This window comes from Typopeltis vanoorti, chromosome 2, assembly GCF_054136105.1.
Source record: "Typopeltis vanoorti isolate ZY-2024b chromosome 2, IOZ_Tvanoo_1.0, whole genome shotgun sequence".
NCBI classification, from domain to species: Eukaryota; Metazoa; Arthropoda; class Arachnida; order Uropygi; family Thelyphonidae; genus Typopeltis; species Typopeltis vanoorti.
In genome coordinates, this window is record NC_143550.1 from 72,446,149 (window position 1) to 72,459,124 (window position 12,976).

Here is a 12,976-nt window from a genome sequence, read left to right on the forward strand (position 1 = left end):
CCTTGTGTGTGTTCACGGGGCCGGTTTGCCTATTTTGTGGGACGAAAACTAGAGTTTCGAGGTGAAAAATCCCCTACTTCTAATAGTCTCCGATACTTTTATAGTTACTATTTTTGACATGAAACTCTTTGATTCCGATCTTTGAGTTTTTTTTTTGGTTTTAAAACAATGTGGGATTTAATATCCCCTTAATTTAAATAACATCAGAATGCATTTCTTCTAAAATGTATTCTAAAATAATAATCGGTTTTCATCCTTTCAGAGCTATGTGAATAGTTTAGGGAAAAACTCTTCACATAACTTGTGTTTTTGGAAAGTTTTTCGGAAAACTCTTCACTTTCTTCAGGAAAATTGCACGAAATAATCTCATGCTATTTTCCTTAAGAAAGAAAATTTCAAATACTTTTGTGGTTCACTCATTATTTTACTTTGCTGGACACATAACAGCACAAAACAGTACAATAGCTGCAGTAACTATTGCATTGTTTTATGGATGAACGCTTGCAGTAACTGAAAAGGCACTTGCCTGTAATGATTTTTCCTTATAATACTGTTTATCACATCCTTCCCTGACCATTCCTTCAAAAATGAAACTTTCGCACAGATGACTCACGGACATGTTTTCACATCCTGGTGTATATAATTTTCATGTGATTTTTATCTTACTTTGTGACATCATAGGGCAAACCTTATCTCTGTGGCTGAAATGGTGTTCTATATTATTTATCCTTATTATGTTAAGTGTTTGTATCATGAAACAGCGTTTTTGATGTAAAAGCATGTGATTAGTTCTGTCACTCATATGCCCAAAATTTTTGGGATGGAAAAAAAAATATCATTAGGTGGTGGAGGTGAAAGGGTAATCAAGAGGATGACAGTGGTCTTCACTGCAATACCTCACCCCATCCCCCTCTCTTCCAGAAGATGTTTGCTCATTCAAGGAGAGACGAGCGAGTTTGTGGTTTGCGGATATCTTTTAGTGAAGTCACCTCCAACTGATACTGATAACTTCGGAGCAAAAAAATAAACCTTTTTTTTTTTCTTCAGGAAAATAGCATGAGACAAGACTCTTCACATAGCTCTAAAAGGATGGAAACCAATTATTATTTTAGAAGACACGTAGATTGTAATGTATGACTTTCAATATTTTATTCAATTCGATAAAGATTCTTTATTTTGGGATATTAACAAACATTTTACAAAAACAGCTTGTGTGTATTTGGTGACAAAAGAATCCAGACTGATGCAATATTAAATATATAGAGTTGTGCTTACTATGGTATCCGCTCTTAAGAGTCTTTTGTGTGACCTGCTATTTTGATTGTAATGTAACCAATAAACAGTGAGTGACGAACATTTTCTTTATTGGACTCTTTGGAATATGTTAAATAAACTAAATATTGTGAAATATTTTTAGATAATTACATGTTTCGAATTTTGTTTCTTTATAAATAATAATATTTAAGCAAAATAAAATATGCATTTGTAAACTTAATTGAACTAAGATGTGTGGTTGTTGATGATGTTTTGTTTTCCACAGTGATATTTACTCAGTTTTTCAGTTTAGAATTTGGCATGTAAATAATAAACAGTATTATATATACCATAATGCAGTTCTGTTTAACTATTGTAAAAAATCACTACTGTGAAATTAATGCCATCAACGGAAAAAAGGAAAAAGTGGGGAAAAACTGATATCCGATATTTGATTATTTTAAAAAATTGTCTAATGCTACCTATTATCATTATTTGTAAAGATTTTGTTCACATACTCGAAAATCTGAACTGTTAGAATTTCGTGATTTTACAGAGAGACAATTCAAATAATTTAACCCAAAAAGTGACAAACTCTTAAAACGTTTGATATAGAAAAAAGGATTTTACTCTGAAGATAACAAAAATACAAATTTGGACTCTCCCCACACAAAAAGTCAGATAAAAACACATCATCATATCCACCAGCATGTGAAAACCTGTCCATGAGTAATCTGCATGAAAGTTTCATTTTTGAAGGAATAGGCAGGGTAGGGAAGGGAAGGGTAGGGTAAACAGTGCTATAAGGAAAAACAATTGAGTCAAGTGAATTTTCACTTCAGGAAATACTTCATCCCCTGCAGCTATTGTATTGTGGCGTGGTGTTTTGGGCAGGTAAAGTAAAAATAATGAGTGAGTCACAAAATTCTTTGAAAGTTTCTTTGTATAAAGTTCTAATTGTTTGGAAATTTGTAACAGAAAGTTAACATAAAATATAAGATCAGAACTAATAATCACTGAAATAATAAGAAATAAATATTTATTTGTGGTGCCAAATGAAGTAATGTAAGAAGAATGAAGGAAAAAGAATATGAAAAATCTACAGTGGGTGGAAAATACGAAGTTTCAGTTAGCATTGGTATTATTGATGTTCATTTTCTTTTGAATAAGAATTCAAGTTTATTTCCTAAAGAAATTTGTATTTCTGATGGAATTATTGTAAGACATGCCTTGACAAAATCATCATGCAGTTGGAAAGAATTATGTGAAAGAGTTAAAAAAACAGATATCTTGGTGAATAGGATATAATCATCAGCAGAACTGGGAAATTGGTTCACTATCTCTAAACAAATTAAGAGATTGGGTAATACAATCAACAGGCAAATAGCAAATATTGCTCGCCAAAGGAAGAAAAAATCAAAAACATTAGGGATTTAATAGTCACACCTGTTGTTTATTTAAATGATTTTGGTTTCCCTAAACATGAAAAAATTCCATGTACTTTCATTTGTTTTTGGAAACATAATGAAAGATTTTGTGCTTATATCAATGCTCAAAAATATATGTATTGTTGTTAAAAAATAAAAATATAACCCTCAATCTTACTACAGTAACAAATTCCCACGTTCAAAAATGAATAAACTTTCAGATGAGAGTCGCTTTGTCAAAAACCACATGATGGCAATCCCACAACCATGGGAAATCATTCCGTTTCAACAACAGTGCAAATTTAACAATAAGAAGATTAAGGAACAAAAAATAGGGTGTATGTTTTACTTTATTTATTTTCTGTATGATTCAGTGAATACAATTTGTAAATAATATTTCATTCAAATGAAATTTGTCAAGTTGTTCATTTATAAATGAACAACTTGGTGTCATTTATGTGTTATGCAAATTTAAGTAAGACTATATATATATATATATATATATTTTTTTTTTTTTTGGAAGTCAGAGTGAATTCATACGCAATTTATTTATTAAACCGTGCTAATTCCACCTACTTCGAAGCTAGGGTTAGCATTTATGAAGAGAGTGGGATTAGCATACATTATTTATATTCTTTGGTATTTTTTATCAATGGTATGTAGGCATTGGATACTGGTGATTTGTGAAGTGTATATTGGTGTGAATGCTATATTAATTGTGTTAGTAGAGCTCCCACAGTTCATGTTGCAATGGTCTGTAATTGTCTATGTGTTTCGAATTTTGTGGTAGGTTGTTGAGCAGCTTGGGTACGATATGTGATCAGACTACACAACCCTATGAGTTGTTGAAGGATCTAGGGTTTTAAATAGTTGTGGTGGGTCGTGTTATGTTTTAGGAGTCACTGTTGGTGAAGAAATTCCTTAGTAACATGTAGCGTTTCAGATTTTTAAAGCTCAGAAATTTATGCATCATCACCATAAAGGGTTCAGTTATTGGCTGTTCTATGTGAGGCCTCAAAATAATTGTTGAAATAATTTTCCTATATGATGTATCTATTTTCGGTACATGAATGTTTGATGTGTTTGCGTAGACTGTTATACCTGAATAGCTATTCGCAAATACCGTGATATAGGAGGTTTTTTTATGTTATATGGTAACATGCCTTTTACTTCGAAAACTTTTGCTAATGTAAAGGCCAAGGCATTTTACATGTGTTACGGGTATGATTTCAGATATCGACGGTTATTTTTGTTGTCAATGCAGAGGTATGTGTCACAGTGTATCGATAGTAGTGCGGGGCGCATGAATCTCGGATTATGTATAATTTACCTCTGCGTTTTGGTGCTATTCATTATAATTGTATTTTGGCAGAAGTTAATTGTCATTTCTTTTGGGTCTGTTGTGCTTTGGAAAGAGTGGTATTGATGTCATTGTGGGCTGCTGGTAGCGCGGTGTCTTCTGCTTATTGATATATTTTACTTAGTATGGCCAAGTTGTGAATGTCGTTAATGTATATGTTGATAGAGTAGGTGATATGGCGCCTTGTGGGACTCCATATTTTATCTGTATAACACGACTGTAATGTGTGCCTATTTTTGTTACTTGTGTTCTGTTTGAGAGATAGTTCCTAAACCAGTCTTCCTCTTATTCCGATTAAATGTAGTTTATTCAGCAGTATGTAATGTTCAAGTGTATCCAAAGCTTTAGTTATGTCAAAAAGTATAAGGACAGCGAACTTGTTTTTATCGAGAGCTATGTTTGTGGCGTAGGCGATCTTTTCTATTAAGGTGGTGGTGGTGCTTTTTGTTTTGGAAGCAGTATTGGTTTTGTGAGATAATACCGTACTTTCGTAAAAAGTTATGTAGTCTAGATTACGATTCTCAGAAGTTTAGGATTTATTTGTTCAAAGTGTGTTGATAGTCTGCGAGTCTTATTTCATACATTATTAATGTATGAAAAATAATGTATAAACATTCATTTTTGGTAATTAGAATTATAATATTTAAATTAGAAACCAATAGAAAATATTTTCGTGATGGGGGCCCATATATGAGAGTTTGGGGTCAACTTTCGTACATTAGTAACAAGTATGGGAAGAGACCAAGGTTAGAAGAAACTTATTCACTTAGGATTTGAAGGCTGTGAATCGCATTCCTTGGGAAACAGATGGGAGATGATACTGTTCCAGAATACAGCAGCAGTAGGAATGAAGAGACATGAAGAGAAAATTGTTCTATCAGAATGGAGGTGGACTGTAAAGAGATGTTCAGTGATTGCTGCACTTGTTTCAATGGATCTGGGGGGAGAGAGAGAGAGAGAGAGAGAGGGTATGATAGTTTTAATGAACATTTACCACAGCTATATTTATAGAAGATGCATGCAATAAATATTTAAACACCTATGCGAGAGTTGGTAAGAGATGACTAATTGCTGTCTTCTGTAATTCATCGAGTATTTTTAGGGAACTCTTGCCAAATGTGAGAGCAGTTCTCAATGGATGGGCAGATTCTGATCTGTACTGGGTTAATAATTCTTTGGGGATCAATTAATCCCTAGAGAGAAAGTCGAATCCTAATTTTTTGAATGCCGAGGAGGCTGTGGTTATTTATGTGGCATGACATGAACACTCTCTACCAAGAGAGTGTTCGTGTCAATAGGAACTATTGACATGAATACTCCTATTTTGTAGGAAATATGGCAGAATTGAGTTTTGCAGGCGTTGAAATTGACAAGGTTATCCAAGACTCCATCAAGAATGGTTTGATTATGGTTTCACTGGATGAAATTTAAACCGAAATCTAAAAGGATAAAGACGAGTTGCACACGGTTTGGTTGGCTTATTCCAAAGTTAAACAAAGTTAGCTTTTCTTGAGCGAACGTAATTATTATTGTGGTCTATTTGCCTGAAGATCGAAAAATAGGATTTTGAACAGTTTTATTAAGAACTATCAAAACATAATTAAATACATGCAATAAAAATTAATGCATATTGAAGCAGGATACCTCAATACAAGAGTTCGATATAACAGAATTCTAAACCTTAGAGATAAATAGAGAAATATGCGTAAATAATAACAATAGACGAGACTCACCAGACTGTTTCATTTTCAATAATTTTAAAATAAGTATTTTGTTTTCGAAAAAAAAAAGGATATTCATAAATGTACTTGGAATGGTAGGGAAAGCATATCCATAAATGGCTATATCATTTATATATCATAAAGTAGCTCCACATGTAATTGATGTATTTACATGTTTTCAGAAGAAATGAAATTCATTCACATCATTACGTAGCAGTTTTTTAGATTATATACTGGCTCAAATTATTGTTTCTTCTTAATTTTTTCTTTTATTTAATGTTGAAAACATGTGCATCACTTACATGTGGAGCTACTTTATGATATATAAATGATATAGTCATTTATAGATATGATTTCCCTAGCATTCTAAGTATACTACACTATTATTTGCTAACGATCAAATTGTATTCGCGACATGAGAAGCTGATGTACAAAGATCAGTAAAATAGTAAAGGTTTTCAACGGCCACCTAACCTAAATTTCATGTTACGAAGAAGAAGAAAAATCATGTCTTCTTGCATTATGTTATGTATACAGTTTAAGGATGACAACCGCTATTGTTACTTGTTTCTCAATGACGAATGATGCAGTATTAAAAGACGAATTACCATATAATTAACGGAAGATTCTTCCGTCGTCTTCCAACGCTTCTTGTATAATGTTGTGAACAACTACCTTACAAATTATAGGTTCTTTCTCAGATTGTATCTGCAGACGTACATTGTTATTTCGGAGGAGTATTCCTGGGAAAAATGAGATATATTTTAGATCATCATTTTTAAACGTTTGATTTCATAAAGGAGATTGTTGCAACTGTAGAAATAGAGGAATTTACTGTAACTTTCAAAAGAATTCTATTGTCGTATAGTCAAGAGCTCTATAAACTGCAAGTGAAGGTATTTCTGATATTAGTTTGTATGCTTTCTTAATAACTATAGTATTATATGAGTATTATGTATAAGAACAATTTAAAGAGAAGAGTTTACAAATATATTGTTTTTGAATGAAAAGTATTGACACTATAAAACTGCAAAAGTGTTGGAGGAGATTATAAGAGTACCATATTCGTCATCGTGTTGCAAGATTGCGGCAATCCTATGTCAGAAAGTTGCATCTTTTATCTGTGAATTCTCTGGGGGGCACATAAAAAATTTAAATTGTATGGTTTAGTATCTCTCAGGGAAAAAAGAGAAATATCATATCCTTTCTAAAAATAGTGGCCACAATAAACATTTTAAGGTTCTTTTCTTCATAACGGTAAATACGGATGACCTTACGATCTATTCCGGTCTTATTTTTAATGTAATATCCTCCTTTGGGGTTTACCTCAGTCTTCTTTTCCCAGTTAGTTTATATTAGCTGTTTAGGATATCGGGTGTTGGCAATTTCGTTTACTTGTTGCATCAATTTTTTTACATTGATTTTGTTTTTATTTTTGTATTATTATTATTTTTTTAATTTTTAATTCTTTTAAAACATCTTTGTTTCTTTCTTTCTTTTTTGTTTTGTCTAATAATCTGTATTTTGCAGTTTTTTTCTCATGAATCTCATGTCACTTGTTTTTATTCTTTGTTTTTCTTGTTTTCGCATTGCCCAGATTTCGCTGATATATAATAATGCAAGTGCTGTTAAAGTACTGTATATTTTTAAGCGTGCCTCTTTCTTTACAACATTCGGATTGGGCTTTCAATTTATCAGGCCTATAACCTGTAAAGATTATTATTGTTTTAAATTTCATGCATTTCTATCATTCATATGATATGATATATCAAATTAAGGCAAATCAAAATTATTTTTCTGTTCTGTTATTTTATTATTAATAATCCTTTTTTTCTAACTGGAGTTTGTTCGCCAAATGTCATTATTTTAGATTTATGTAAACTAGCAATGCGAATTAAAAACTTTTTTGAAAACAACCAATGCTAGAAACATATCGATATTTTCATTCCTGACTCTTCTACTATAATATTTAAATTTTATATCGCTCTTTGTCCGCAAATAATAGCTTCTTATTTTATTATTCCGAGAAATTTCTATATCTAGATCATTGAAGTGTTCTACAACACAGGATGATGGAAGTTGCGTTTCCAAACGAGCGAGACTCCGATCTTTCAAGATGCATTTAATCCAAAATGCACCTGGTTTTCATACATATTAAGCATAATGGTATTAAATAAAATATTCAGTACGTATAAAACAAATAACTATTAAAGTAGTTGTTCTTTATTTTAACGATTAATATTTTAATAGTTATTTGTTTTATAAGTATTGAATATTTTATTTAATACTCTTATGTAACGAGATCTGCAGCAGCAGACTCGCCAGTCCTCTTGTGATTGCGGAACTCACAGCGGTTCAGCCACCCAAAAGTTCCCGCAAAACGTGTTGGTTGTTTTCATGTTTCTTCAGATCTTCATACACATCTTTTGCCTTCTTTTGTATGACTGCCCCAGACCAAGGCGTATTCTGATGCTCGATCCATATATCCAACATCCTTTCCATTTTCTCAACTGCAAGACATTTAAGATTTCGTTACTGTGGTCATGCTGAGATTCGTGGACGACTGAGGGCACTTCCCCGTCTGCCAAACCGATTCAGAATTTTTAACTTCACTGGTGGGATTTCCTAGGCCTTTTCTACACCTGGTCTTCATTCATATTCTCTTTTTATCACTTAGTTAGTTCCTTTAATTTTTCTCTTAACAGACATCTTACTCAAAGGGCGCAGACGATTTTATATACATATATATATATATATATATATATATATATATATATATATATATATATATATATATATATATATATATATATATATATATATATATATATATATATATATATATATATATATATTTTTTTTTTTACGGATATAGACAATACTGTATAGATCAATAAGGCAGTAATTAGGACACAAAATAGGCAGTCCTTTATATACATAAAATACACAAAATAAATATCCAAAAGTGTTAGAGCTGTCTTAAAAAGACTTAGGACATCCATGTCTTATATATGGATGTCCTAAGTCTAATATTATATGTCTAATACCTAATATTATACACTGTTTTTCATACATTTTCGAATTTATTTTTATTTCGTTATTTTTGCTTATACTCAATATTACTCTAGTAAAATATTAGGTACATTTATTATTTGTAATATATATCAAACAATACATGTCATTTTTACTTTATCAAGTGGTTTTTCATAATCAATAAAGAAAAGACGACTTTCTAAATTAAACTCTACATCAAATAAAAGATATAATTATATTTTCTTTATAAGTAATGTTTTTTAAAAAAAGCTGCATTCACTCTAGAGCACCCTTTTCTAAATCCATTCTAATCCATTGACATTCTAATAATATTTTTTCACAGTATATTTAAAATTTTTCATTAATTATGCTACCAATATTTTGTAGCATGTATTCAATAAACTAATACCTCTGCAAATAGCAGGTTTTCTTTTATTCCAGTTTTTAATATAGATATTACTATATTTGTATACCTTTCTATTCGAATTTGTCCATTTGAATAGATTTTATTTAAAATTTTTAATAATCTCTGATGAACTTTTTTTTCCCAGCAAATTTATAAAGCTCACAGTCTACCTCCTTCTTTTGCTGATTTACCATTTTTATTTTCACTTAGATTGTCCTTTAATTCTTATATTGTTATTATATCATTTAAAGCATTTGGAAGTTTTTGATGTTAGCATTATCTGTACAAAGATCTGTAAAGTAATCCAAGCATTCTCTTAAATCTATTTCGCAATGTATATATGCAAATTCTGTAATATCTGTATTGATGTGTTTTAGTGTTTTATACGCATTTGTACATGTCATTTTCTAGATATGATACACATTGTTCCCGGCTTTCTTTGTGTCTCTCTCTCTGGTTTCTCTTTTGGACATTGATCGTCTTCTTTATATTCAATTTCATCTTCTTGTTTTTGCTATTTAACCATCGTTTAAAGGTCAGCTTGTTATATTCGATTATTGTTTTAATTCAATGTCCGATATACGTAAAGTTTTATACCTGTGATATTTTTATATGTCCCTAAATTTTTATATGCTGCTAATGCAATAATTTGTTTTATCTTATACAATTCTTTCTCGGTGTATTCATTTTCTTGTATTTTTTCTAAATAGTTTCTTTATTAATCCTAAATTAATCCTTCGTTGGTATAAATTTCTTATACTTAAATTGCACAGTAGTCTTACTTGGTAATTAGATTTTGTTTCTCTATTTATTTATTTTTTATTTTTTTTTTGTTTTGTAACCAATTTTGGAAAACTTTAATTTTGCGTAGATTAAATAATGATCAGTATCTATATTTCTACTCCGCTCTTGATATTAACATCTAAAAAGAAGTCCGCTGAATTTTTTCATTGCTATAAAGTTGTTTATCATTAATTTGTATCCCCTTGCACTCAAGAAATCAATCGAAACCGGATGGAAAACATGAATTCGTTTTGTAATGCTTATGACATATGCACAGAAATCCAATAACTTTCTGATGTGAGATTCCAGCAATATTAAGATTTGAGTTTTTGCCAGGGTAAGATTTCGTTCTGTGAGAAGAACGAAATCGTTTGAAACAGCCGTCAGGTCAGTGAAAATCATAACGAAACCTACTAATAGAAATCTGGTGAACATCTGTCGTCCTTTTAAATAAAGCATAAACTTTGCAACTGTGGTGGCAAAGTTTGTACGCTCATATAAGCTCACTGATCATTCCAGAAACTTTATAGTTTCAACTAAAAGAAAGAACCAAAAGGCTTTAGTACGCGATGCAAAAATTATATAAGTGGATATTAAATCCAAGCGTTTATATTTTCGCCTTTTGTTAGTGTATTTTAATAAAGTTTCACTGACCTGACAGTCTTTTCGATCTGAATGGTTCTCCTCAGAGACCAGGCACTGTATAAGTATAAGGCCTCTCCAAAAATTAGGCGATCCCCAGACCACTCCCTACAGTTGACCGAAGGATCTTCCAACTGAGAAAAACCGCTTATATTCCGAGGAAAAGCATTCACCGACACGGCCCCGATAGAGGCAATACAGAAAACACTATCCCCGCAGACCTCAAATTGCTCTCTTAAAGCATAGTATATAAGTAAAATCCTTTATAAAAACTAAGCGATCCCCCCAGATCACTCTAAACGAGTGACCGTCCAACTCAGCTTTGGTTGCACTCAGTGACAGGCTGACAATATCACAGAACCGCTCATATTTCATGGAAAAGCAAACGGGGACTTGTCAGCGGACTATACAAGTAAAGATCCTTCTAAAATAAGCCGATCCCACAGACCACTTCCTACGAATGAATGTCTAGCTCAGCGTTGGTTCCGCTCAGTGATGGACTAACCCCGGTGACTCAAATTGCGCTCTGAAAGCAAAGCCTTCAGAAAGTAGAAAACTCTCATTCACTAACAAAGAACTTGAACTTGAACTTGAACTTAATTGGTTGATGGACTGAGTCCTTGACTCTTTATCCCTTCATCTGGATTTTAGATTGTGGGTGATGAGATTATTGTGGGTAATTTACCCGCTCATTGTGAGCATTGAGGCTGTATCAGCTTTCTCTTGCGATGGAGGATTTCGGTTTTTTATGTTTGAAACGATCTGAGGGCTTGTAGTCCTCTGCCTGTCGAACTAACTGATTTGGGTGATTATCTGTGATTGTGAAGAATTTCTCTGCAATGTTTGTCATGTAGGTCTTAATATCTGGAAGATTGGCTTCTTGATGTAACTGGATGTTTCTGATGAACCATGGGGCATTAAATGCCATTCTTAGGCATTTATTCTGTATTATCTGAAGTCTGTTGATGTTGCTTTTAGTCGTGTGACCCCAGGTTGGAGAGGCATAAGTTAGTTGCGGTCTGATTACCGATTTGAAAAGTAAGATTTTGTTGCTTATGCTTAGGAAGCTGTTCCTGTTCAAAAGTGGATATAGCTGTGCTATAGTCTGACTTGCCTTAGTGGTAACACTATCCATATGTGACTTGAAGTTTAGACGTCTATCAAGATGAATTCCCAGATATTTGGTAGAATTGCGCCAAGGGATGATTTTACCAAACATTTGTATGCTTGTATTCGGTTCTGCCTTACGTCTGGTGAAAAGTACTGCAGAGCTTTTGTTTGGATTAATTGCGATACGCCACTTGGTGTACCAATCCTCCAATTCATTGACTGCTCTCTGCAGCTTGATTGTGGCCAGGTGTGGACGGAGGGATCTGGCTATAATGATTGTATCGTCGGCATACAGAGCGGTGATAGCTGGAGACAGGTTGGGGAGATCTGCTATGTACAGGGTGTTCGGGATAAATTTGACAGTTTCGTAAGGAAAAAGAAAATCTTCTTTGTATCTATTAAATTTAATGAATTGACAAAAAAACATTACAGGCAGAGTTAATTACAATACTATCAACAAGATTTACTCAAAATAACCACCATTAGCATCGATCACAGCTTCAATTCTGCTTCGGAACCTCGAACAAGCTGATGCTACAGTCTCCCTGGGAAGGGCCGCAAAAACTGTTTTAATTTTATCCATTAACTGGGCTTTTGTATTACTGGAAGTGCGATTGGTGTCTTTTTCAACTGCGCCCCATACAAAATAATCCATGGGGTTAAGGTCTGGGGAGTTTGGAGGCCAAACATTTGGACTGGTGAAGTCGTAGAAATTTTCAGACAACCATTTTTGACTTTTCCCAGAGGTGTGGCAAGGGGCCGAATCCTGCTGCCATACATACGGCCTACCATTGGCTACCCTTGTTATCCAGGGCTTGACTACAGTTAGCAACTCCACGAACAAAGCCCGAATTCCAATGCCAGGGTTCTTCAACACCTGTTCCTGCAGATTTGCGAGGAATTCTGCTGTACGAACGCAATCAGATCGTCTGCTAGGGATCTTTCTTCTTGCTACATCCTCGTAGTCACCATTGCAAGTCTCTAGTTCATGCCTGATTGTTTTTACTGTATTCAGGGAGCATTGGGCAGCAGTCGTAATATCCTTATTTTGATGGCGGGCACGAATCATCATGATACAAGTTATTCTCTTCCATGATTCAGGTGGGTTCCAGCTATCCATCCTTTCTGACATCTTGTATATGAATGAAGAAGGGTCCAAACTTTTAAATGAAGAGAAGTGTGTGTTAATACATGTAACTTACGGAAAAATATAATTAATTATAAATATGTCAAATTTATC